The 27,329-nt window shown below is 39.5% G+C and overlaps 1 protein-coding gene across 1 annotated transcript in view; it reads right to left on the bottom strand.

The window, feature by feature from the left end:
- glceb (glucuronic acid epimerase b) overlaps window positions 1-27,329 on the bottom strand; it is a 68,470-nt gene that overhangs the window by 25,655 nt on the left and 15,486 nt on the right. The window contains exon 2 of the mRNA XM_079666520.1: window positions 15,782-15,886. The gene's annotated coding sequence lies outside the window, so the exon portion shown is untranslated. The remainder of the gene's footprint in view (window positions 1-15,781; window positions 15,887-27,329) is intronic.

The raw sequence follows: 27,329 nt of genomic DNA on the forward strand, positions 1-27,329 counted from the left end.
ACAACCCTCGTCTGCAATAAGTCTAATCTACTCGTCCTTCATTTTTTACTTCTTGTTTGAAGGCGCTCAGAATTCACTTTTGATCAGAAACTCTTCTATCTGGCAAAATTAATTAGAGACAGCTGGCCCTGCTATGTCCAACGGTAATACAAAAATGACCAACAGGCACCACTAAAGCTTACTTATTGACACGTTATATATTGTTTGTTTACCTATTACATTGTTTTTTAAGTGCTGAGCCCAGGTCCCTTACATCGTCCCAATTACTTACTTTCAAAGGTCTACACTCCAACTTGCAATTAAAATGTATATTGACATTTCCAAACCCGAACATTTTCTTTTACATAAAGGTTACTGTCACAAAATGATCGTTTATATTCCGTCTATATCAGATGATATGTTTTGTGCATTTTCAATTTATACCCCAATTAATTTTCACGTAAATGTTCTGGACTCTTTTTAAACTTTAGGTAGAGCATTCAACATTTAATATTGGAGTGATATGTCTTGCTCAGATTGCACAAATTCCGATTTTATTTAAAGGTTGTCGATGGCTTAATTGTATATAAATGAAGACTCCTAACAATGCAAAGAGACACGTAACTGGATGACTCAGTCCTGATCCATGTTTTCATGTCCTCTGTGTTTTTGGCATTTTCACCAAGCCAGTTGGAAATCAATACACACACTGAGGTCGCCTCCTCCACACTAATTACAGCTCACTGCTCAAAGAATTCACTATTACACTGACGACACTCCGGTCCTCTGATGAAAGAGGGAGGGGGAGGAAAATCATTATTCCCCAAGTTCGTTTCAATATCCCACCTTAAACTAGACACTAGCAAAGGTCAGCTCAATTCATGTGCATTAATTGGAAGATAGAAATGTCCTACAGCTTTGCAGAGTCACATTATAATGCTAGCAGCCTCTTGAACAAAGTGAATGTCTCTTACTACATAGGAAAGTTAACTTCAAAACTGCTTCAACAAGTATATGTTGAGGAAGTGCAAGTTGTAGATGAAAAATACCCCCCTGCTATATTAAGTTCTAGGATGTCAACTGGTAAAGCTAAACACTGACTTTTGGGTTTGATTTTGTAGGAATGGGGCTTCGCGTGTCCACCCATATATGCAAAAAGGAAAATTCCCATATGAAAACTAAACCCTTTTCAAAAGACCACAAATCTAGATCTATCTACTGTTCCAGTAAGTGGTGAAAAATAACCTGCATCTCTGATTAATGATTGTCTTACATCGCGGATATTTAGAGAAATGTTGCTGCTTTTTAGTGCAGTGATGAAGGACCGGGCGTACAGGAGCTCTGACAATGCTGGAAACGCGTGGCAGAGGGCCTGGGGACTGCACCCTGAAAGATAAGTAGGACCGTCCCCTGTCAACGAAGCGACTATAAATAATTGGTTCTTTTTATAGTGATTTGTTGCTGCTGTTGAGCTCAGGCTCAAGGTGGATAGACATGGGCTTAAGCACTGCAGCACGGAGAGTATCGTAAAGCCACGCACTGAATACAAGACGCGTTTAAAGCCATGTCCCTTCCCGAATGTATTTACACACAACATTAAGCACATGGGAAGAGGAATGTCATGTCTCCATTGGCAAGGGTTACTCACCTTTTTTTTTGGTTCAAAATCATATCTTTCTATGCTGGCACAGTCATAGCCTTTCCCCATTAACCACCTGACTGAAACTTCCACTAAAACTAGAATGTCATTTAAAGAAGAGAAGAGAAGAGAGACCGTTACATTGAAGTACATTGTATTTTTGGGGAAGAATGGAGAAATTAAAATTAATCTATTAATTATTTATGTATTTGGAAGTGTTAGAAATTAAAATCAATGTTTTAATGGGGAAATGTAGTTTAAACATGCTGTCAGTTTTAATGCTCTTTTATACTGAAAAACCAGAAATTCTTGTGCACAAGCAGTTAAGCTTTTATTCTGAAAATCCTTCATCTCCGGTTAGCATTTAGCATGTGGCTAATATACGATTTCCTGAAGAGGTGAATTTAGTAGCGAAATGATATGGAGTGGTGCAAACCGAAGCCTACTGATTTAACACTACAACTATAGATGTCGAGATACTATCATGCTGAATATTAAATGAAGGTACAGTTTATTTGAATACATTGTTTACAGACGAGAGTAGCATGTGACAACATCCGGAATGACCGGAAACCAAACGAGCCGAGAAGTATTGTTTAGAGTATTGATTACAGCGTTTAGAATGTGTTAAATGAAAAGTGATGAAAGAGAATATGAGGAGAAACGGCGTGTTAAGCATATATTGAATGTGAAAAGAACCTATCCTCTGTTTAAATGCAATAACGGACATTGGAGACGAGGTGAGCCGGCTGGCGGGGAGGAGCCAGCAGAGGATATATATAGCAGCGCCGGGGGAGAGATCCGCTGTCTTTCTTGCTCAGGAGAACCGGACCACAGCTGTTTGTCTGACGGAACAATATTCTGTCTGTAACACTACCGCGCCTTTTTTAATTAAAGTATCCCATTTGAATCTTTTCAGAGACTCCATTTAGTCTCATTTTAAAGCTTCTCTCCTGGACGCGAGAATAAAGAACACATTTTAACAATTGGCGAGCTAGCCCAGGATCTCGCAAAACCGGGAGAGACTACAGCAGGCTGCTTGCTGGACCCGCTGGCATCCGTTCAGCACACAGAGAGCTCAAATCAACTAGGTATGGAGAAACCTGTTATATCGAATTCTTCAATAGTTAATGTAGGACAATGTTAGTTCTGTGTGTTTGACGGCGGCCAGCGGATCCTGAAAATAGCTGTGCAATTTAAGTTAAAACAAGCCTAAATTGATAAATATTGGTAGTCTACCACGTGGCGTTGCTTTGTTACAGGCAGGGTGAGTTCAATTTCTTTTTTTCTATTTAACCCTGCATGCTATTCGTTTGTCTGTTAGTACATGTCGGCTAGAGGCCAATCACTATATGTGTCTTTTTTGGCGTTTTACGTTTTACGTGAATGGTTTTAGGCCATTAAGCAGTCGGGACTGCTTGAGGGAAAGACACAGCCAAAGTTTGAAGCTAAGGTTATTGGAGTGAGTGTTTTGTGTAACAAACAGCGTGAGGCTGTTTTAAAAAAGTCCTATTTCAAGGAAAAGGCCTGAGCAGTTTGAAGCTCTCAGTGGTTACACCATTCTGTTTTTCAAGACATTGCGTTGTGGATTACGGCAGGAAGTGCGACATTCGTGCGTTAGATAGACGATATTCTTCTAATTGTGTTTGCTTAGCGTCCTATTTGTCCCATAAATAGCGTGTTTAAACAGAAGAAATGACCATACTGGCTCTTAAAGTCAAAAAAATTTACGTACATGGGTAGAGGGCTATGACGTAAGGGTATGAGGCCCATTTATCATTGTAAACTAAATGGAAATGTTATTTTAAACTACAGTGTTGTGTGTTGAATTTACTAGACAAAATATCACCTCACCAATTTCAACTCCAGGTGTTTTCTCAAATCCCTTTGTTCTTCAGGTCAAAGGTTGGAAAACCAGTTGCCATTTTGTCTTGACCTCATGTTCACGGTGAGCCACGGCAGTCACCATTTCATGAAATGCTAATTGAAGTACTCTGTTTGCTTTAACACACTGAGGCTGGGCATTCCATCTTCTAAAGAACATCATACTTCTTGTTAGAGTTAGAACTATTGGAAGTACTTCTGCTGGCAAATGTGTATTGGCGGTTATGTGTTGTGTTGTTTAACCATAGTGTAAATTCCTATTTTAAAGATATTTTTGAGGAAACAACCGTTCTCCTTTGTCAAAAACGAGTCAGTTTTGAAACAGCTATTCCCTAGTGGATTAAGCTGGAATTTAAAATAGCGCACTCTGGTGGTAGTACAGAATTATTACCCAAATAGCGGAAACACCATAACATTGTGAATATTCTTCTTTGCAAATGTGTTTTGGCGGTTATGTGTTGTGTTGTTTAACCATAGTGTAAATTCCTATTTTAAAGATATTTTTGAGGAAACAACCGTTCTCCTTTGTCAAAAACGAGTCAGTTTTGAAACAGCTATTCCCTAGTGGATTAAGCTGGAATTTAAAATAGCGCACTCTGGTGGTAGTACAGAATTATTACCCAAATAGCGGAAACACCATAACATTGTGAATATTCTTCTTTGCAAATGTGTTTTGGCGGTTATGTGTTGTGTTGTTTAACCATAGTGTAAATTCCTATTTTAAAGATATTTTTGAGGAAACAACCGTTCTCCTTTGTCAAAAACGAGTCAGTTTTGAAACAGCTATTCCCTAGTGGATTAAGCTGGAATTTAAAATAGCGCACTCTGGTGGTAGTACAGAATTATTACCCAAATAGCGGAAACACCATAACATTGTGATTTTGAACCAAATTCATATTTCAAAGTCAAAACCATACACGGTACAACTTTATTTTAACATTTCATATTTTAATTTTGCATATTTTTTATATATTAATTAACTTTATTAATATTTTACCTTAAACTTAAAAAAAAAAAAAAAAAAAATCTATACAAATAATAAAACTTTGAGCAAAAAAAAAAAAAAAAAAAAAAAAAATTAAAGTTCGGACGAACAGCAACGAAGGTGATAGTCAGAAGATTAGTGCTTCATCTTTGATAGGTTAATACATAATTGGAGAACATGTCACCAAAACAAACTAAGTTGAGACTAGATGTAGAGCCAGGCTCAACAGCAGATATCAAAGGAAGGATACAAATCAGATCAGATGCCATAACAGCTCCAAAACTTAGAAAAAACATGGAACCACATGGAGAAACTGTTGGAACAATGGCAAACAAGAGGACTGTATCCAGCTGATGATCAACCAGCACCAGCCCTTCATGCAGGTCACTCTCTGAGAGAATAGTTCATATTTTCCCTCCAGTTTGGAGAAATATTATTTTATCATATGTTAGTTCAGCAGTGTCAACCAATCCTCTAATCCTAGAATTATTGAGACGCATTAGCGACACCAGGGGTATTGTTTTTCGCAGCAACGATGATGCATAATACCATGACAAAAGCCATTATTGAAACAAGTAAACTATTAGAAGTGCTAATTGCTGATTTTTTTATAGTGAATATGCATTTATACCATCAGAAAACCATAAATCATACGATATTTTTGTACCCCTTGTGGGTACACGGAGAATTTATATTTCTTTAATGCAACGTTATGGGTTTTACATGTCCTGTTCAGAATAGGGTAATCATTGCAATATTAATTGAGCATTTTATGCTCAAAGGAGGGAGTGTCATGATTATACAGATATGTTGATTTCAGTGACGTTGTAGTTAATAAATAATAACATGTAGTCAACAAGAGGTATGCCGAAGCTCGGGCCTTCTCCAAGGAGGGAGTGGTCCAGTTTTAGATATTAGACAAATAGAAGTGGATGAATATGTCAGAACTCTGAGTAATATTATGCAAGTTTTGTCTACACAGCAGGCTAGGAAAACTACAGAGATACCAGACGAGACACCAGAAGAGACTCCTGTTCGGCCAGGTGATTGGGTGAGGGTGAAAGTTCACAAAAGACAGTGGGCTGATCCCCGGTGGACGGAAGCGTGAAAGGTTGTAACAAACTTCACACGCGCTCCGGTTTAAAGGTAAAGAAAAAGGAGCAAATTGACACCACCTCACACATTGTCACCCTTCGCTGGCGACTTCCAGAACATTATTGGGAGTTAGGACTGATTTGGCAGAGCTGGAACAAAACAATAAATAGAAATAAGATAAAGATAGAAACAGCTCAAAAGACAAATTGTCTATAGATTTTTATAGATTGTACATTAATGTGAATACCTATTTTTTGTTTTACATCTGTAAAAAGAGTCCAATTTGTTATGTTATTTTTGTACTCATTATTTAAATTCTGTAACAGACACAACCAGGTTTAAAATAGAGATGATGAGAACAAAGCCAAACCAATTGTGGGGTCCCCTAGGGATAAGAGTCGGAATAGCATTGTTGATTGTGCTCATTACACTTGGCACCTTTCTGGTTGGAAGGGGAGTACAATATTATGTAAGACATGGATCCATTAGTTCACTCATAGAATGCCCACATCACTAACAAGACTCCAGCTGTGTTTCAGAGACTTTCACTTATCCTCAGAGCCAAAAGATCAGCTGAGCAACAAGAGGAGGAGTTAGAAATACTCGGTCCCAAACAAGAGGCGGTTATAATCAAGATGATTCACCCCCTTATATGCAGTTCTTGTATCAAATGATGAGATGGGTTTAAGTGATTGGGATATGTAAGTGATGGGGATTTACAGATTAGGGGAATCTCTAAATACACTGGATCCATGTTTTAGTCTGTACCAGAAACACCCCCTGTTAAGCTATGAACAACCGATCGGTGACCTGAGCACAATTATTGAAAATGATTGTTAGACACAGGCTACTAACCCACAAGTACAGCTTTGTACGTACAAACTCTATGAACAAGATTCCCCAGCAGATAGTGGCGACATTGCAGATATGTCCAGTCACAAAAGTTACTACGGTTCTAAATAACAGTGAGATTTAAAGTGATGGAGAAAATATGGAGACGTTCTTTTATAGTGTGTGAAATATGTGGTGCTTGAAACATCTAGGTATTTAAATGTATAGAAGAAAATGGTTTCCTGAAAGAGTTAATTGGAATAAACATGTTACAGTGGGTGAAGGCAATGTTTAGGGATATGGTAAAATTATTAGTAGACATGAATTGTGTTTAGATGGCATTTAACAACTAAGATGGATAGTATGGTTAGGAAAATAGAGTGGAAAAGGTTGGATTTATTTTACCTCAGTGTGTTAGAATTTAACTATACGTAATGCCTCCCGAGATCTCTCTCTCTCTCTCTCTCCGCCTGTCAGAACGCTACGACCCCAACTTCCAAGCAGACAAAAGACCTCACCACGGAAGACTCCTCCTCCTCCTCCATCGAACAGACAGAGAAGCAGAGCTGAACCAACAATGACAAGACTTTATCCTGAACCATCTCCACCTGAGGCATCCAGAACTACAGGTGACATAAAAAGGCACACTCTCATCGGTCCCCCACAGGACATGAAGTTCCAAGCTGAGCCACAAGATTTGGACACAAGAGCAGAGTGTGGGACATGAGAGCGGAATACGCCCTCCATGCAACAAAGTAGAGACTAAAGGAGGAGATGAAAAGCAAAGCAAATGGGACACTGAAAAGAGTTACAGCGGAAGGGTCCAAGCGCAGATGGACTGAGGAGAAGGTGGACGGAGAATAGGACAGGACGGAGGAGTTGGCATGGTCCGGCAGAACGTGAGGGGGTCGTGGCTTGACAACCAGAGGGGGAGAGAAGGAAAACGGGAGTTTGTGAGTTTACACATAAACACACTTATTCACCAACGAGAAATACGTAAAGAAAAAGATTTATTAGCCATGAATTAATCAATTGGTGAATTTATAAAGAAAAAAGAGGAAACTATTAAATAACCCTAAAAACACACTGAGGGTAGAACATATTATTCAATCTTTTCATCATATCAACAAATTATTCTTTAAGAGTTTTTTTATTCATGTGTGAATTTGGGGAAGATTTAATTTGTTACAGTATAGACCTACAGTTTAAAGGGATGGTTTTAGTAACCACTCTATAAAAGCAGACAAATCTTTATTTGTATGGAAAATGTTAAAGGTAGAGCTAGTACCAAGCCAAAGATAGTGTTCCAATCTAGAGTATTGATATCTCCATTGTAGCATGGTTATTACCTCAGGAGGGAAGATTAAGGTGGAAATAACATTTGTTTTTCGTCCAAGATGTAGAGTTTTAAAATGACACTGGGCAAAGAGCGAAAGCAAAGTTTAATTAAAAAAAAAAAAAAACTAATGTAGTTGGGAGTAATACATGCGGGGCCTTGGATCACTCATTGTGATGGTACATATTTGTTACAACAAACATCGTTTAGGGAGAAGGGGTCGCTCAACCCACCCTGCAGATGTTTTAAATCTTACTTGCAGCTTCAGAGGGAGCGCACGGCTCCAGAGTATGAGTTTTAAAAGACAAGCGCCACCAGCTCCTAAAGGTCATCCAATCAGTGATGACCTGACATTTAGAGATGTTATTTAAAGGAGAAACATATCTGCCATAGGTGTAAATTCCTGAATTAAACTACAAACCATTAATGAAATGACTTCTGTTTTTAAAATCCTTGTTAAAGGAGGGAGTAATTATCACATGCTCGGGCACCCAAGGTTCCACACACTGTAAAAGGGGTTAGCATAGGTATTTAAGTAGACCATAATTGAAAATAAATTAGTATAATGAGTTATTGATATTCCACCGGTTTTCACACCATTTCAGGGACTTTATCACTGCATTAGAACAGACCACCCAAAGGTACTGAGTAGGAACTTTTAAGTGATGAAACTCTACAACTGTTGGAACTGACCAAAATCTTCTCCCAGAAATGACTGTCTAGACTGCCGTACCCCAGAGTAGAACGCACAACGGCCCCTTCTAGAGAACATATTACTTTCATACCTTAAATGGTATGAAAGGAGGGAGGGTAAATTTCTCAGGAGGAGACAGTTACAAATGCTAGCAGAACAAGACGACCCACCCCGTATACAGATGTTGATGACAATGATGAGTTAGTTTAAATGATATGGATGTTCGGAGATGAGATTGATCAATGAATGTCCAGCTGATGTGATTCTTTAAATGATGAAATCATGTGAAGAAGTGAGCAAAATTAAAATGGAGTGAATCCATTTCAATTTACTTCATACTATTCCAAGATAGTATATTTTTATTATTCCAATTAATTTTACACTATTCTAAGATAGTCCATTGTATTTGACATTATTATTTTATACTATTCTAATATGGTAGATTTCATGTTGTATAAATCATTGCTATTCTAAAATGGTTTGTTTCTTTTCACTTTGTAAAAACAAGTGCCTTAACACTGAGCGTGGTATGAGAACGGTTTCTGTGAAAGGAGGGAGGAAGAAATGTTCTGATACCAAGCCATTGCTGCTATTTTGAAGAATGATATTGAATGTAAACACTAGAAGTTATACACAAGGGAAAACTTTTATGTTTGAACACAGACAAGAATTTATTTTGTATTTTTGTAAAGCCGGCTGTAAAACCATTCCATTTGATTGTATGTTTGTTAATATGAGATATGTAATATGCAAAGTTCAGATGAAGAACTCATTGATTTCAGTATTATACACACCTTTTAGGTGTGTAAGGAGGGACTGTTAGAAATTAAAATCAATGTTTTAATGGGGAAATGTAGTTTAAACATGCTGTCAGTTTTAATGCTCTTTTATACTGAAAAACCAGAAATTCTTGTGCACAAGCAGTTAAGCTTTTATTCTGAAAATCCTTCATCTCCGGTTAGCATTTAGCATGTGGCTAATATACGATTTCCTGAAGAGGTGAATTTAGTAGCGAAATGATATGGAGTGGTGCAAACCGAAGCCTACTGATTTAACACTACAACTATAGATGTCGAGATACTATCATGCTGAATATTAAATGAAGGTACAGTTTATTTGAATACATTGTTTACAGACGAGAGTAGCATGTGACAACATCCGGAATGACCGGAAACCAAACGAGCCGAGAAGTATTGTTTAGAGTATTGATTACAGCGTTTAGAATGTGTTAAATGAAAAGTGATGAAAGAGAATATGAGGAGAAACGGCGTGTTAAGCATATATTGAATGTGAAAAGAACCTATCCTCTGTTTAAATGCAATAACGGACATTGGAGACGAGGTGAGCCGGCTGGCGGGGAGGAGCCAGCAGAGGATATATATAGCAGCGCCGGGGGAGAGATCCGCTGTCTTTCTTGCTCAGGAGAACCGGACCACAGCTGTTTGTCTGACGGAACAATATTCTGTCTGTAACACTACCGCGCCTTTTTTAATTAAAGTATCCCATTTGAATCTTTTCAGAGACTCCATTTAGTCTCATTTTAAAGCTTCTCTCCTGGACGCGAGAATAAAGAACACATTTTAACAGAAGACACTTAAAAATTGGTTTATTACGACAAAAACTGAAAAGATAGGGACTAATCATCTCGTAGCCATGTAGCAACGGGACAGTGAACTCGGACCTGAGACCATCTTAAACCTGATCTAAACTAAGCCTGTCTGTAAACCGGTGCGGGCTCTAAACCAGGGAGTTGAAAGCAGTCTGAACTTGGCTGATTTATACTTTGTGCTGATCATGTTATTTGGGGAAAACATGATATACAGATTAAAGGACAGCAATGACACCAGACGCTTGTTAAAAAAAATGGTATTAACAATACGGACTCCGAAGAATCATAATATTTACTCGAAAGCTTGGTCAAATATGTGCCTGCCCACATTCCTGGTGGATTTGTAACCTGAATGTTTTTGGTACCTTGCCAAGGAAGGTGTTTTTGTTTGGGTTTGTCAGCATGATTACAGACAAACTGAAGGCCTTATTGTAATGAAACTTGGTGGAATTGTGAAGCATAGGTCAAGAAATAAACCAATACATTTTGGAGCATATCAAAATCAATGGGTGGATACACACATTATTATTCACTTATGGAAATGGACTTGGCGGAGGTTTACGTTCTTCGAGTGCTTTTCAAGTTTAGCTTGTGATTAAAGTGACGGAAGATATAATAGTTGCAGCCATCAAGACTTAACAGAGTTGTAAAATCCTTAACTGCATAGGAAAGGTTTTGGCATCTGATAAACCTTTAAAAGCCTTAATCGTTTCATCCAACTGGATTCCTTGTCCTTGGAAAGCCAACCCCCCACCAACACAGCCCCATGCGTTTTAATGCAGCGCTGTTATTGGTCTGAATCCCTCGTTAGGCAGAAGAGCCAACAACCTCCTATTTTATCCAACATATAACATTGAAATATGTTGTTTTATGTGCTCTTAAATTGGTTGACAAAAACAATTACATTTAACACTATTATTAATGTCCTCTATAATATGTTTCCACAAATGAGGAAGTTTGGAAATCACATCTGCAAACGCATGAGTTAATTGTGAGACAAACAAGTAGCATTTAGCTAGTTGCTCACAAATTGGCTGCCTTGTCTCTGATGCATTTCGACCCAAATTCATTTACATCTATTGGAGTCTGATCTCCCCAGAAAAACAACAGCACCGGTTGTTTGTTGAAAGTTTATGATTACTTGTGTTTGGTTTTCCTGACAAGCAACCTTTTCAGTTGTCGAATGAGCTGTAGCACACAGAGGACGTGTGTGGTGTGTTACACGAACACAGAAACTGTTGGGAAGAGGTCAGTGGATAGTGGAGAACACAACGTGTTGAAATGTAATTACAGTTACCTACCATCACCCACTTTATTTATATTATTTCATAAAGTAGATCCTTTCCTACCTTAACCACAACCTTTAAGTATGTTTTTTTAGATTATCTATACAGAGATGAAAGATCAGAAAAAGGCTTTGAACCAGACTCATGCATAATCTTTTTTTTTATCTTTAAGGTATGAGGACTTGTTTATGAGATATGGATTTATGTAATCCACTTGTTAGCAGCTCGACTCAGCAGGTGTTGCAGATATAATCCCTCAAGTAAAAATGTTGTTTTGATCTGGAAAGAAGACTGCACTGACATGTAAAATATAAAAGACACAGAAGCAACTGGACAGAAGATGAAAGACAATCATGTTGGGAAATAAAAGTCTTCCATGGTTGACAGATTAAGGAAAAAGGCACTGAAAACAAAAGCAGCTTTTCAGTTTACGTGCTCCCAGTGTCCCGCCTCAGGAAATTGAAAAGTGTCTGAAATAACAGGCAGGGGCTTGTTGAGGATTTAGATTGTTCCATGCTGGCATATTCTTTGTGAAAACCTGAATGATCAAACCCTACACAGCAGAAAAACACATTTCAAAAAGCTTTGGCGTGAGATTTTTTAATTAAATATATCAAGGACTTTTTTTGCATCCAGATACTCGTATTCAACTTTTGTGACATAACCTCACTCTTGACATAAAATGTGGAGATGTGACTACATCAAGTACTTTTCTCCTCCCTCATTATGAGCAGGAATAATGTTAGAGAAGCTCGGGCTAGATGATTTCTTCCAATTCCAGAATAAGCATAAGATGAACGACCTGGCGTTCACTGAGCTGCTATTTAAAGGGAAGTTATAATACATATTTTGACATTTTAAAACAATCCTGGAATGTGTTTTTTAAACTGTTCTTCAATTGACTTATTTACAGGCATGCCACACTTTCACAGAGTTTGTGTGGCTATGTTTTTGTTAACATAAAGATAGGAGGGAAGGGCAGAAACCCTAACCCATGTGTTTTGGCTCTATGAAACCTGATGTACTTATATGATTCTTGGTCGAATGCACTTATTGTAAGTCGCTTTGGATAAAAGCGTCAGCTAAATGCAATGTAATGTAATGTAATGCCTCATTTAGCATTATACTGTTGATAAGACCTGTGATCATTAATATATGTTATGGACTAAACGATTAAGCATTTGGGAAATGAAGCACCAGATGAATCAATGATGACAATACTTATAACTTGCAGTTCTCGTGATGTAATGAACAATATTCATTCATGTACAAAATAATGTTTAGGGCACTGTCATTGTGTTTCATACTACTAAAAGCTACATACAAATTGTGTAGAAAGCTAACAATTACAGACTGCTTGCAAATTCAATGAAATTCTGTAAAAGCTTAATGGTCTCTAGCTGACAAGTTCTACATAATACTGCTGACAGTTATACGCTATGCAGAAGCTCCGCGAAAGAACGTCAGCTTTACTGAAAAACACAATTCCCGAGATCTTTTGTGCTGCTTCTGCAGGCTTTGGACTTTGATTGTGAGCAGTTGCCTTTGATCTGTGATGGACTATAACATATGAGAAACCTCTGGGTGCCCTGAATGTAGCTTTTTAAAATGCAGTAAGTGATCCACTGGCTTAAATATATGTGTATTAATTCTCCCTGACACAGACAACACTTGCAAATATTTGTATGTTTTTATCCCCCAAAGCCCAAGGTACAAGGCTGGGAAAAAAACTCTAGAAGGCACTAAATACTACGATTGTTTTGCAGTGATGGGAAAAGATGTTTTGAAGAGAGACTTGTGATTTGAAATGTCTACAACAGCATTGTGACCTTGTTAAACGCACTTCAAGTCAAACCAGCTGCTAATCTCTATGATGGTCTCCAGTGCTGAATGTTCGTCTTTACAGCATGTGGAAGCTGCAGCGAGCGGAGGGATGGGTGAATGGAGTTGTTTTTTATATCCTGCTGTCCTCTGGCGTAAAAATCATGAGCAGTCATCACAGCAATAAAAGCTGAGTGCTCGTGAGCCACCCTTGGGGAGCTATTGGAGCAGAAGCCCGGTGTATGAGAGAGATGCAGGTGTTGTAGCCCTAACTAAACTCCTGACATTTTCACTGCTCCTCTCCACGGGTGAACTAAGGTAGAGGTTTGAGACTGCCTGTAAATTATCCGCTTATGCTGAAGCTGTGAGCCATGTTAGCTCCTGTGGAGATGGGATTCTGTTTGTGTGTGTGTGTGTGTGTGTGTGTGTGTGTGTGTGTGTGTGTGTGTGTGTGTGTGTGTGTGTGTGTGTGTGTGTGTGTGTGTGTGTGTGTGTGTGTGTGTGTGTGTGTGTGTGTGTGTGTGTGTGTGTGTGTGTGTGTGTGTGTGTGTGTGTGTTTTTCTGTTGTGAGCCTGAGTATGATACCGTTCAGCTCTTCAGGGTGAATTCAAAGCAACAACTGACAGGAGGAAAAAACGCTTTCATCTTTATGCAACAGCCATTTATGCACGTAGAGTAGAGTTGCTATCATTTCGAACGTTCACAATTAGGACTGAATTATTTATTGTCCTTTAAAATAATCAGATTGTGATAAAGTATATCGTCTAAAGATTGCAATTTTGCTTTATCATCAAACTTTAATTTACCAGTCACTTCAATGCAAATCACAAACTTGAATATAGTATTACCAATAGTGAGATCAATTGATTAATATATTTGTGTGCAGGCATGTGAACACCGCTTGTATGGTTGGTTGGAAATACTATTTTTCTATATGAATTAACTTAAGACTGTTTTTATTTCGATGTATTTATTTGGCACTCGTTTTTAAAATAGTGTTGCTAAAATGATCCTAAAAGTCTCCAAGACGAATGACACCAATACTGCAACTATCACTTGTTCTCATAACAAAGTCATCTGGAAAGTAGTTCTCAATTATTCGATGACTTATTTTGGCTAGAAAGTGCCAGAAAATAGAGAACAATTGCTTTTTCTTTAAGATCAATGTGACGCCTTCACATGACTTGTTGCAGAACAGCCCCAAACCTACAAATATTCAGTTTACAATAACATTGAGGACAAAGAGTAGTCACTTCTCACTTTTAAAAATGGTTTAAAAAGGGACTTTATATGACTAACCAACATTTTTGTTTTGAGTGACAAAGGCAAATGTTCACAATGCAGTGATTTTGAGCTTGGTCTATCTTTAACATGAATCGGTTATGTCCACCTGCCTTCCTCCGTCACCTTAAAGACAAGCAGATGCTCAGATTACGAAACCAACACAACAGAACAGGAAGTACAGTTGCATCACTGCTCGATAATAGGGCTTTGTTTAGAGGCAGACGAGAAGTGAGTAAACTGCTTTGAAGTTAATGCGCCTGTGCGTTTTATCTCTAGTAGGAGGATTAAGCAGGTCATTACCAAAGAGCTTATAACCGGGGCCTACTGAGGGATTAAGCAAACTCCTAATCAAATGGAGAGGAGACGAGAGAAATATACAAACAAGACCTTTTTGAATCGTTTTAGAGGCAGCCGTGCCAGCTGCTTGTCCTACAAACACCAGGAAACTAGTGTGGATCTAAGAAACAGGGATTGGCAAAGGATGGTAAAAAGCTTAGAAGAAATCCTGCTTTACTAGAAGTTAGTGGCACATGGTATAAAAGTGCTGCAACCAGAATACAGACAGAATAATCTCCAGCAGGGAGGAAATGACACCGTACAACAGTTCATTTGAGGTTTAATTATCCCTCCATTCTAATTACTGTGTTTATGCACTAAATATATTTGCTATTTCTTTCTTTAGTGAGAATCAGATCACTCAATATTATGTGAAATGGATTTAATGAGCTGATGTAAGCAAATAACTGACCCAATCATTTTAAAGGGGGATGTTGGTAATCCATGTTGCATTTATGTACATTTTTAAAGCATTACTGTTAAACAGATTGTAAAATAAATTGTGCCGTATGCAAGTAATGAGTATATGATACCAAGAAAGTTGACCACTATGTCACACTCTGGCTGTTGATAATTTCCGATGATTAAAAACACGCTGACCCTGTGACACAGCTGTTTAAAATATCAGCCACGATACTAAGTAAGTGGTGTGCTATTATCCAGATAATATAACAGTGCTGTATGGGGGTGTGTGCCTCTTCATGCACACACACATTTACCCGTGTTGTACAAGATAATGAACCCCGTTAGTTCAAAGATGTCCATCTCTCCTCGTTCTACCAAAGATGATTCAGTGATGACGAGAGGAGGAATGCAGGGCTTTGGGGGACTTGTAACATCAATGCTTATCATTTCATCATGCAAGCTAGACTGGGCCATTTTCCACGGTAGACATTAGAGCATGCAGAAAATGTAAGATTTAACAGAGACAAATTGGCCTGCAGAAGAGGTTGTGCTGTTGATACACTTTGTTATTTATTCTGTAATGAGATTTACACTGACCTCTAATCCATTCAAAAAGAAACGGTCAACTGGCTTGACATTCTGTCGTCATTCACCTCCGAGTCTTTCCACAGTCGTACTTTCTGCTAGCCGTTTGCTCAGCACCTAAACGGGACAGAGGAGAAAGAGTCATTCAATTATCGTGGCTTAAAGGTTTATAAAAAAGGTACATGAACATCAATACAAATCTGTTGTTTGCATGGACAACAGACAATCTTAGTGTAGGCATGTGATGTAAAAGATATTGCATATTTGCCTTAATATAAACCTATACATTTATAGATATTGTCTTTAACATTTTAGCATCTTTTCCCTTCGTGTTCATCTATAAATGATCTCTTAAACTTATATTGAAGTTGATGAGATTACTCAAGTATTATCATTTGTCATTAAACAAGACTGAAGTTCTGGCTTGCGCCCCTGGACCATTGATTGCCTTTTTAGTGTTTTTTTCCTAAATTCAAATATCTTCTTGTTCTCGCTCTTGTCAAGTTGTTTGTCTATGAGTTAGGAGCAGTTCAATACATTCATATATTTTCCTTCTCAGATTGTTCAGTTTGAACCTTTTAAGTGGCAGAAAATTAGAAATAGTGTTGCTGGTCTTGTTTGTTTATGAGACTCATTCAATGTAAAGAATTAGACAATAATACAGGATAATCAAATCAACAGTAATCGGATCATCTTCTTAAAAGGCTGAATATCAGTCCCATGGAAACATTTACCACACTCAATGTTTCCGGAGGTTAATTATAATTGATTTCTCCTGCACACACAGATTTTCAACACAGAAGGGAAAAAGACATCTGAAAAGAAAATATTGCAATGATTTCCCACTGTAGGTGATTATAACCTTAAACAGCAATCGATAGACTCTGACATTGATGCTCTGTAAATGAGATGAGGAAACAAATTCAGAATTGTAATTGCAGCCGCGATAAATGTATAGGATTTCTGACAGCAGGATCATTAATGTACAACCGATCAATCAGTGCAAATGCGCTGAGTGACACGGATACTTTACTCTGCAATTCATCTCACCAATGTGTTTCTAGCCCCTGTTGAAACAGGCTATTAAAGTAAAGAAGGTGCTAAGTCGCCACATCAAATAGAGAATATAGATTTTTTTATGAAATGTGTGTATTGACAAAGCACTAAAATTAGATATTGTAGAAATAAAAGCAGCTGGGCCCCTTCTGTGAGTGCATGGACCCCTTCAGTTTTACAAGGCTTTAAGAGGAAGTACTGTAGATAGAGAGAATATAAAGAAAAGGGGCAGGAAGGAATGGACAAAACATGTTATAAAATAATGCATACTGGTGCTTAAGAGTGTGACACTAACATAAAACTGATTGCCTAGTTGGACAAAAACTCCATCTACACGCCATCAACACGCAACAGCTTGTGTGCCACATATAAGTATCTACAGAATGAGCAAAAAGCTTTCCAGTCTTTTGGTCTCTTATCAGATTTTCTGTGCTCCACCTGTTGCAAAATAAGCAAATTATTTAAGATAATATATATTTTAACCCTGTAGATACGATTTGTACTGTAGAAGCTCTTAAAAACGAGATAAATTCAATGTTTTACTGATGTAATTATGCTCTGTGTTCGTGTAACCTGCCCTCATCTGTAAAACGGCACATGTTGTACCCAGACGGAGTGAGAAGAAGTAGAAATGTCAGCAGTCTTAATCAATATTCCCCGGCTCCTGTATGGGCGTACTGATGCTGCTCTCAGGCAGGTGTGCTGCAGGCAGATGGGGTGAAGTAGAAAATGAGAGTAAACATCAGCCCAGAGCAGCTCATTATTCCTGGGGCTTATCCTGCACCGCTCCTGCTATCTTTGCATTTTCTAGGTGACATTTCATTCTAGATATCTCCTCTGTCCAAACGTGTGGGCTTGAAAAGGCATGCATTTATACCGAGACCACAATCAAGGAGTCAAGAATAACATATTATTTTATGCATGCTGTTATGTTGGGCCATTCAAAATAATGATCATCTGTGTAAAACCAAAGGACCCTCACACAGGCAGGGCTATCTGCGGTCTAAACACTTCATAGTCCCTGTAGCCGAGTCTGTGAATGTACCATTATGGTTCTTAATTAAGAATATCTCTTCACTTCTCTTCAAATGCAACAGAGATACACTTATTTATCTGCATATATCATTTTTTATGTTGTAATTTCCAAAAAGACAATTGCATGCATGCTTTTTGGTTAATATTACGCTATCTTTGGCTCTTTCTGTAACAAATGCAAATGTCCACTCTGTGGGACGAATAAAGGGATTCTGATTCTGATATATGTTTGAAGCAAAGAACATGAAAAAAAAGCATACCGTTTTCAATCAGGTACAATGCATTGAAGAGACCTGCAAAACATCTTACCTTTGTAAAGTGTTGACTGAAAAGGCTTTTGGGATATGTAGTTTGTGGCGCTGTTACTATTAGAGAGCATTATAAGTATAATGAAATACAACATCACAAACAGCCTCCTAAATGATGATTCAGATAAAAGAGCAGCTTCAGAGCAGAATATTATATTGTTCATCGAGGTAAGACTTATTGCAGAATTGATGCATTAGACTTCATTAGTTTTAGCCAAATTAAACCTAATATACTGACAGCTCTGTGTGATGCAGTGGTGATACATCACACCGCAAAGGCCATGTATTTAATGAGTGAGATGACTGTTTAGACATCTTGTAACTACATTCATAATGGGACGCAATGCATCAGCATCTGGCTGCTGCAGCAGGTGATTGATTAGCAACTCTGCTCACCAATAACCTGGAACAAAAACCTGAATATAGCAAGATATTCTTTAGTAAAAATGACTCTTGAATTTGACTTTTAATTTGCCAGTTTATTGTATTTTTGTTATGACATATATATAATATTGACAATATGTAAAAAAAAGAATTTTGGTTAGGACTTCATGTTCCTTATCACAAATGATGGTGTTTTAATTTAATGTCTGAACACACTGATGCTTCTTCTGTAACACATAATTTCCCACATTGGGATCAATAAACTATGTACATAGCTATCTATCTATCTAAAATAGAAAGGTCCAACATTACTTACATATTCTACAAGGAATAAGCTCCTTCTTTTGCCGAGGTCTAAACTACTGTTAAGAATAACTACGGCAACAAAAAAAACACATTCGTAAACATTATGAAAGGCATCTAATTTACAAAGTTGAAGTTGAACCAGGGCAAAGTATGAATTATAGACTTAATCTCTTAGGAGTGTGTTATCAAGGGAGTTGAAAGAAACACTCCAGCACCTCTTCATGGTGGCTTAACATGTGGCTCTCCGAGCTTAGTAGTGCGCTGACACCATTTTCATAGCCTTTACATACTCTCCCATTCAATCGACCTTTCTTAAGCAAAGGGCTGACAACTCGCATATGAATCATGAACATCAACGTTATGGCTCTCTCCTGTGAATACATTTTGAACATTAGGCTGAGGATATCTCTTTTATGGCAGCTTGACTGAGAATGATATTAGGTCATTAATTATTCTAGTTGCTCCTCATTTGCTGCCATCCTGACACAAGCAGCCATCTATCAAGACTTGTAATTGGGGTAAAAAGAGAGATGGAGACCCATCTGTTGGGCATTCATTATACGTACATTTTCTCAAGGGACTCAATGGCTGGCCAAACACTGAACGATCGCACCACTGATGCCACCACGGTGCCAGCAATCGTTGACCATCTGATGCCCAAAGCCATTTCCAAGAAGTCTACGTCTGCAAAGTGGAGAGCTCAATCAATCGAGATTTCTGCTTGCAGAGCCGGCGTGAACTGATTAAATGTGATCACTTCTTATCTCACATTTCATCAACTCTGCCTGTTCACATGCACACACAAACCAGTGGCACAGTTTAGAGTTGTAACAAACAACTTTTTTATAAATTAATCTGCAGGTTTTTTTTCTTAATGAATGAATCAACCTATTTCTGCAGTTTTATTACAAGCTAGTGCTAAGGCAGCTGCTGGATAAATGATGCCTGCTCTTTTGCCAAGTGATGTTCTTTCATAAATCAAGAATTGTCAAAAAGATTGTGTGCGGTATATTCTGTTGTGTATATTTAGGTTAAAATAAAGAAACAAAAAGATGCATATAAAATATATAATCTGTGATAAAAGGAGACAAAGGAGCAAGCGTCTCTTTTCAGGCCAATTGATGTTATGCATTTTTGACCTGAGGTCATAGGCGGCGCGTGAGGCTCAGGTTAGGGAAGGCTAAATAAAAATGTTTACCTGACGCTGCCCGCCTCCGGTGTCTATAGAAAAGAGATCAACTCAGTGAAAGCACCGCCTGCTGACCAATCTGAGCTCAGTTTGCGGAGTTTAAATATATCAAGTCATATTACAGGATAAAGGAAATACAGTTTAAACTATCGTATGCAGAGAAGACACCGACGTGACGCACTTATCATTCATATCACATCATCAATCAGATCATCGATCATATAATATCATAATGTATCATATATTTCCTTATCTGAGTCAGCTTCTCGAGCCGAATCTGGCCGTGCAACACTCACAGTGTCACATACTGTATGCAGAAGTATTATTTTAAGCAACACATTAGGTTGACGAAACACTCGAGTCAAATGTAATTAAAGTCAGATCCACTCGTGTCTAGATGGGGCAGTGATATCATATAACTGTTTTACGCTTTCAAACACTCAGTAGTTTATTTATTTTTTAACCAGTTGTTCTGTATTTACTTTGCTGGTACTATGTGGCTTGTATCCTGGATTATATGTTTAAGTCATGGATGTTTAAAGTTCATATTTGTCTAATATTAGTTTACTTTTCATTAATGAAGTATGACGCTGCGCTGTCAGTACACTTGTCACAGATATGGCTCTGACTTGTCCCTAGTTAACCCCGCCCCTTTCACGTAAACGCTTTCAGCTGGAGAGAGAAACCCTGGCTTGATTTACCGAGTTGATAACCAGCGTTGTAGGACCGCTTAGCGAGATCTCGTTTGTTAGGGTTAGTTAAGATAACTAACATATCCAGGGTCTGTTGAACTAGCTTCGTAGTACAGGGCACAGGTGGCTGCCCTGTACATACACAAACATTATTTTATTTTACCAGGATGCAGTGACACAAATATTTGGGAAGGCTTAGCCTTCCCTAGCCTACAGTACCCACCGCCCCTGCCTGAGGTAACTTAAAACATACACCTTTGGAAAAGGACATTTAAATTACTACTCAACAGGTTCATAAAGATCAGTCAAAAGCAATAAAAAGGGGACAATCTGGGGTCATTTTATCAAAGAAGTTTGCAAGAACAAAAATCAATACAAAGCCAAAATCTTTTACAAACCTGGGGGCCCAAAGATAGTCCCCAATGCTAGGCATATTCTCCCAAAGCAGCGGGCCTACTGCCAACCTCTCCCAACTCTGAACACATTAGGGTAATTTTCACACTGGATTTAGAGAACAAAGAGGGTTTCAGTGGGTCTGCATCACATGCTGGGAGATGCGTTGTGGTTGTCACAAGTGTTCAGGGATGTAGACAGTGGATTCTGAAGTTATTTGGTGGTGCTTTGCATATATTTATGGAGCTGTGTCGCTCCCTTTTTGTGCCTGTGAACATTTCTTTGCAGCAACTCACGCCCAGATTGGGTGCAGCTGTTCACTCACTGTTTGCTCTCTTCTTTCCCATGAAGAAACATTTTTTTTTTATTTGTGAAATCACTAAAAAACTTCCACACAACACCCGTAGCTTCATAAGTTAGTTACTCTTAAGGTAAACATAGACTTAAAGCTGCGTTTTGCACTCAGGCGATAGATCATGGTAATATCAGTTCAGAGTGACAGACTTAAAGGGTGAGGCAACAAGCACTAACAGGCTCTGGGGAGGCAGTCGGAGGCAGGGAGCTAACGCAGTACCAAACACAGGGATTTGAAAAATGAAGTGTCTCCAAGAGCCACTCCTGCTTAGCAATACGACTCTTCACAGGAAAAAAAACTGATGAAAAAATATGACTTGGAGTGGGAGGCAAGATGAAAGTAAAGCAGAGTTTAAAAGTTTTTGGAAGCTGAGTAAATACCCTTGGTGTCTGTCAAGACTCGGTGCTCTCTGTAGTGAACTCTGCTTTCATGCTTGGAGGCAGGGGCTGGCAATGGAAAGACTTTACCATCGGATTCCAGCAATAAGTCAAAGAAGCAGAAAATAAACATACACACACACAACAACCCTTAGCATCAGCACTAAACCGGTTAAGGCGCAGGAATTATTTATTATCTCATTAACTATGCAAAAGAAAAGTTGTAAACTTATATCCACCAACATTCCGTCCACATGAGACTTAATTTACCACAGAGGTTTCATGTTGCTGCAAGCCTAGAGTTAAAAATCATAATTTGGTTAAATGGTGTATGGATGGAACTTATTTTTGTTTATCACAAATCAATTTGTTTTGTCTAATGAGTTCAAGAAAATAGGGTAAACCAAGCAGTATTTTACAAGGATGAGTTTGCATGTTTTGTCCGACAGGGACTGCAAAAACCAAAAGCATTCAGTTAAGCATTCACTTGAACATAGAAAAAAGCAGCAAATCTTTAATTTGGGAAACGAGAACCAGTGAATGTGAAAAAATCTAAAGCAATTAATGAAATACCAAAATAGCTGCCAATTAATTTCCAGTTCATCATGTAATTGATGACATCTTTAATCTCTTACAATTAATCAGGTCTGTTTGAACCAAAGTAAACCAAAACAAACTGTCACTTCCCAACTCCCCCAACCAAAAAATGTCCAAGAAAATATGTTTTGTCCTTGAGACTCCAGAAGATGGCCGCTCGTGTAGAACAAGCACAGAGAGACACCTGACATGAGAACATCTCCAGCCGACCGCTGTGTATCCGAGAACAACTGTGAACTTGTCGGCAGCACACAGACACCGCGGTGTGTGAGCTCCGAAAAAGCAGAGGGCTGTGCCCCAGCTGCCTTTCACATGAAGACAAGACTTGCATCTTCAGAACCTTGTTAGTTCTCTGAAAAGGCCACCGACTAGTTTGGAATATTAAGCAGCTCATGGTGTCGGAAATCAAAAGGATTTTGCAAGAGAGTGGGAAGCTTCAAAAAAGGCTTTGATGGTATATATCTCTCAATCTCTAGCAGATATGACAGAATGAAGAAATAAAGACAGGGGAACAAAGTGCTTCTGAGAGAGGGGGGAGGATCAGGTTCCTCTCACAATTCCGCATATGCATATATCATTATGCCTCAATGAGAGCGACTCACTCTTAAAATGTCAACACTATCTGACTGAGAAGACTGCATGGGAGAGACATAAATAGAAAAATGAGGAAAGTGGAACACCATAACGTTTCAGGTCATTTCTCATAACAGACACACTCAACTAATGCAGTTGTCTCACTTCCAGAAATGTCCAAATGCAGAGCACATTTAGAGCATTAATAAGGAAGTTACATGCCTGGCACCACAGCTTCCTTACTAGAAAAAAAAAAAAAAAGAGTCTGTAGATATGAAACCCAAATGTACTGAAATGTCCTGGGTCTATCCTCTGCTGGGAGTGAGGGGGCAGAAATGAGAGGTGGGGGAATATCTAGATACTGTTTCCTTAGGCTGGCGTCACACTGTCCCGAAATTGACTCCAGATGGACACACGTATATGGAATTCTGAATTTCGCACGAAGATGGCCCCGAACTTGGTCAACAGCCGAAGCAAGTACGATGCCTACAGAAGGCCACACGATGCCACCCGAACCACACACGAAGGCAAAACAAAGATGTGAATTTGTAAAGTACCGTAATTTTCGGACTATAAACCGCGCCTTTTTCCCCATTTTTCGACCCTGCGGCTTATATAACGGTGCGGCTAATCTATGGATTTTTACAGCTAACGGCCACTAGGGGACCTCCTAAATCTATGGATTTTACAGGTTACAGTCCACCACCTTTAACTCTATGGGCTTTATGGCCGGTCCGTGCCCCCCACCTTTAAGCGGCGGGCTCCAGCAGGAAAAGCTGGAGGCCGGAAAAGAGTGAGACAGGTAGCGCGCAAAAGTAAAAGTGGAACCGAGAGTGGTACGAGAGACAGAACGAGAGCAAGACAGACAGACATTACGAGAGCAAGACAGTTTGTCCCCGTACCACTGGTTGAAAACCACTGCTGTAGATCACTGCCGGTACGTGCGCTGGGAGCGCACCGTTTAAGTTTGAAAGTTGAAAAGTTTGTGTGTCTGAAACGCTATGTGATACAGTACAGTTTACACAGCACAGTACATCTTCTGTAGCTACTATTGCACTAAATGGTAACACTTGAATACGTTATGCAAATATGCAACTTGTTTGTGGAAATGTTAATAAATAGGAGCTTCTTCAAACAGCCATCTCTTTCCCGACAATCCCCTATGTGCACGAACCCTTACATATGGTAATTAAACATTAAAACACCTGCGGTTTATAGTCCAGTGCGGCTTATATATGTACACATCATTCAATTTAGCTGCTGCGGCTTATATTCAGGTGCGCCTTATAGTCCGAAAATTACGGTAGTTTATACCCGCAGCACACACGAAGGCCACACGATGGCTACACCACATCGTATTGAGTACGATGCATTCAACCTAGGTCACAAAGGCGTCACGTGACCTCTCAATGGTATTAAACCTATGTTTACATGATTTTGTTGTGCAATAAAACAACCAGAGAACCGATCTGCAAGGACACCGTGTCATCATGCTTCTGTTTCACCTGCTTAATACAGGTATCATCACTGCTACTGATTTCGATAGAGCAGGTCACAATTAGCAAGAAATGACAAAGTGAAATAAGACCATTTGTACCTGTAAGAGGAGCTGATAGTCCTTTAAGAGTTGCGCATCATGTTCTCTGAGGTGCATCAAAAGAAGCAATGCTGCTGCCTTCTTTTTCTTGGTTGTCTCATCATCAAAGTATGCCATTCTGCAGGAACTGAATTGTGATTAATTGTGATTGAAGCTTTGGGAGTTACACACGCCTCTGCTCTGTAGAGTTTCTCAGGACTGACTGAGGAAGATGCTCTGAGGCTGGCCACGTTACATGTCCATGTTAGCATGACAAATGGGAAACGCTTGAGCTACTCAAATTCGGCCGTCTTCGCCGACACCGTGGTCCCATCTCAATGTCATCGTACTATAATACGATGGCTACACGACGGCATTGCGAGGGCTTAACGTGGTCGTGTTGCCTTCCTAAGACAATCGGCAGCTTCTTGTTTCCTTCGTATTGTCTTCTGGAGGCAAAATATGCCCGATGGCACCGATGATCGCACGAAGTAAAGATGAAGATGACACAATTTGACAAGATGCCCTCACGATGGCCTTACGAAGGGTAAAATGGACACACAAATTCAACACGAAAATGAACCTTCGCAAGATATTTCGGAAATGTTTCCACCATTCACGAAGTTGCTGCCGGAACCTAAGAAACTCCACTGGCGGTCATACGATAGCTTAAGATACCCTCACGAATGGCCCGATGTTGTTACGATCAGAGCCGAATTTGAACATTTCCTTTATCGTGTGTCCATCTTGTGTCAGTTTCGGGATAGTGTGACGCAGGCTTTATGAAGAAGAGGAAGGGGCAGAGGCAGGAAGCAGAGCAGAAATCTTTGTTATGATTTCAATGTGGGAGAGGAAGCATCTCATCTGATTCTCTCCAGAGGAATCTAAGGCCAGGTTCCTAATGAAATTATGGGATCACCAGCGGTCTTTGCAGGAATAATTACAGGAACAGCAAATTCCTGATGAAAGATTCAAGGAACACACACACTGTGCTTTTAGCTTGGTGTGACTCTAAGCCAAATATGTTGATTAAATAATGGCACACTGGGAAAATTAACCATCAATTTGCAAAGAGACAACATTTAGCCTCCCTTCATTATCACGAATATAGGGTGTTGCCCTTGAGGTTTTAATAGAATAGAAACATAGACTTGCACATTTAATTTGGGAAAGAAAACTCAAAGCTTTGTGATGCAGAGTAGTGATAGTCAAGACAAACAAGGTCTGTTTTGAGAAATAATATGTAAAGCACCTTTGTTAAACAAAGTGAAGATTTTACCAGAAATCCAGGTTATCTGGCATTGAGAGCGGTAAAAGGCTTTTCTAGCTGACCTTGTGTTTGCTGTAATCCACAGGGTTACCTTTAAGTGGCATTTTCTAAGCAAATTATTACTCCAGTCAGGGCGGCAGTGTTTTGTCCATCTTATATTTTCTCTTTATCCTGTAATTGCTCTTGTATACATTTCCTACAGCTCTCTCTGTAGCTCTTAGACCATTTCCTCTCCTTTCAGTATATCCTTCAGTCAAATGTCTTTGTGAGACTGACCGTTGAGCGGCCCAGACCAAGCAAGGAGGCAGAGGCAGAATGTCCAAAATACAACCCGGTGTGGGCATTTATTACACCATACACATGATATGACACACACAGCCTCAATCCTGCTGTGGTTTCATTGAGCACAGCCTGCAGGCACCAGGATCTCACACACACACCCAGCCTCACAATACACAGCACCTAAATACACCCACAGAATAAAAAGACACAGATGAGGGGGGAGCAATTAGACACAGGTGAGGGGAAGCAATTAAACACAGGGCACCAGGTGCCCACAATCAGCTACAACATACATGGGGAACAGGGAAGTTGTCGTCAATATACCCCACACAGTACAATGATTATATCCACATGAGCTCAAGTAACGGCGTCTCGTCGTTACATTCCCCCCCTCTTCTCCTAAAGCGCACAGTACTTCAATTATCATGTACCGGGATAGACAGTCTGCCACCAAGTTGGCTTTCTTAAAACTGACAGAATAGATCCCTCCCCTGAGACTATGGACAGAATAGATCCTTCCCCTGAGGCCATGGACACACCAGATCTCTCCCTTGAGGCTATGGACCTAATATATCCCTCCCTTGAGGCCATGGACACACTAGATCCCTCCCTTGAGGCTATGGACCTAATATATTCCTCCCTTGGTTCTGTCGACCCCTCGGGGGTCCGTTAGCTCGCCCGTTAGCTCGCCCGTTAGCTCGTCCTCCAGCTCGTCCTCCAGCTCGTCCTCCTTGTCTCTCGTCTCCTGCTGCCTCAGCAGCCATGGCCCCCTGGTCAGTTCCAGGCCTAGCCACCCCCAGCCGCGGTTCCTCTCTTTGGTCCCTCTTCTTTCCTCTCGTCATTGTCACCTCCTCACTTGGTCGTATCCCACTTCGGACACCAATTGTGAGACTGACCGTTGAGCGGCCCAGACCAAGCAAGGAGGCAGAGGCAGAACGTCCAAAATACAACCCGGTGTGGGCATTTATTACACCATACACGATATGACACACGCAGCCTTAATCCTGCTGTGGTTTCATTGAGCACAGCCTGCAGGCACCAGGATCTCACACACACACACAGCTTCACAAGACACAGCACCTAAATACACCCACAGACTAACAAGACACAGGTGAGGGGGGAGCAATTAGACACAGGTGAGGGGAAGCAATTAAACACAGGGCACCA

Source organism: Notothenia rossii, assembly GCF_949606895.1.
Source record: "Notothenia rossii genome assembly, chromosome: 2".
Classification (NCBI taxonomy): Eukaryota; Metazoa; Chordata; class Actinopteri; order Perciformes; family Nototheniidae; genus Notothenia; species Notothenia rossii.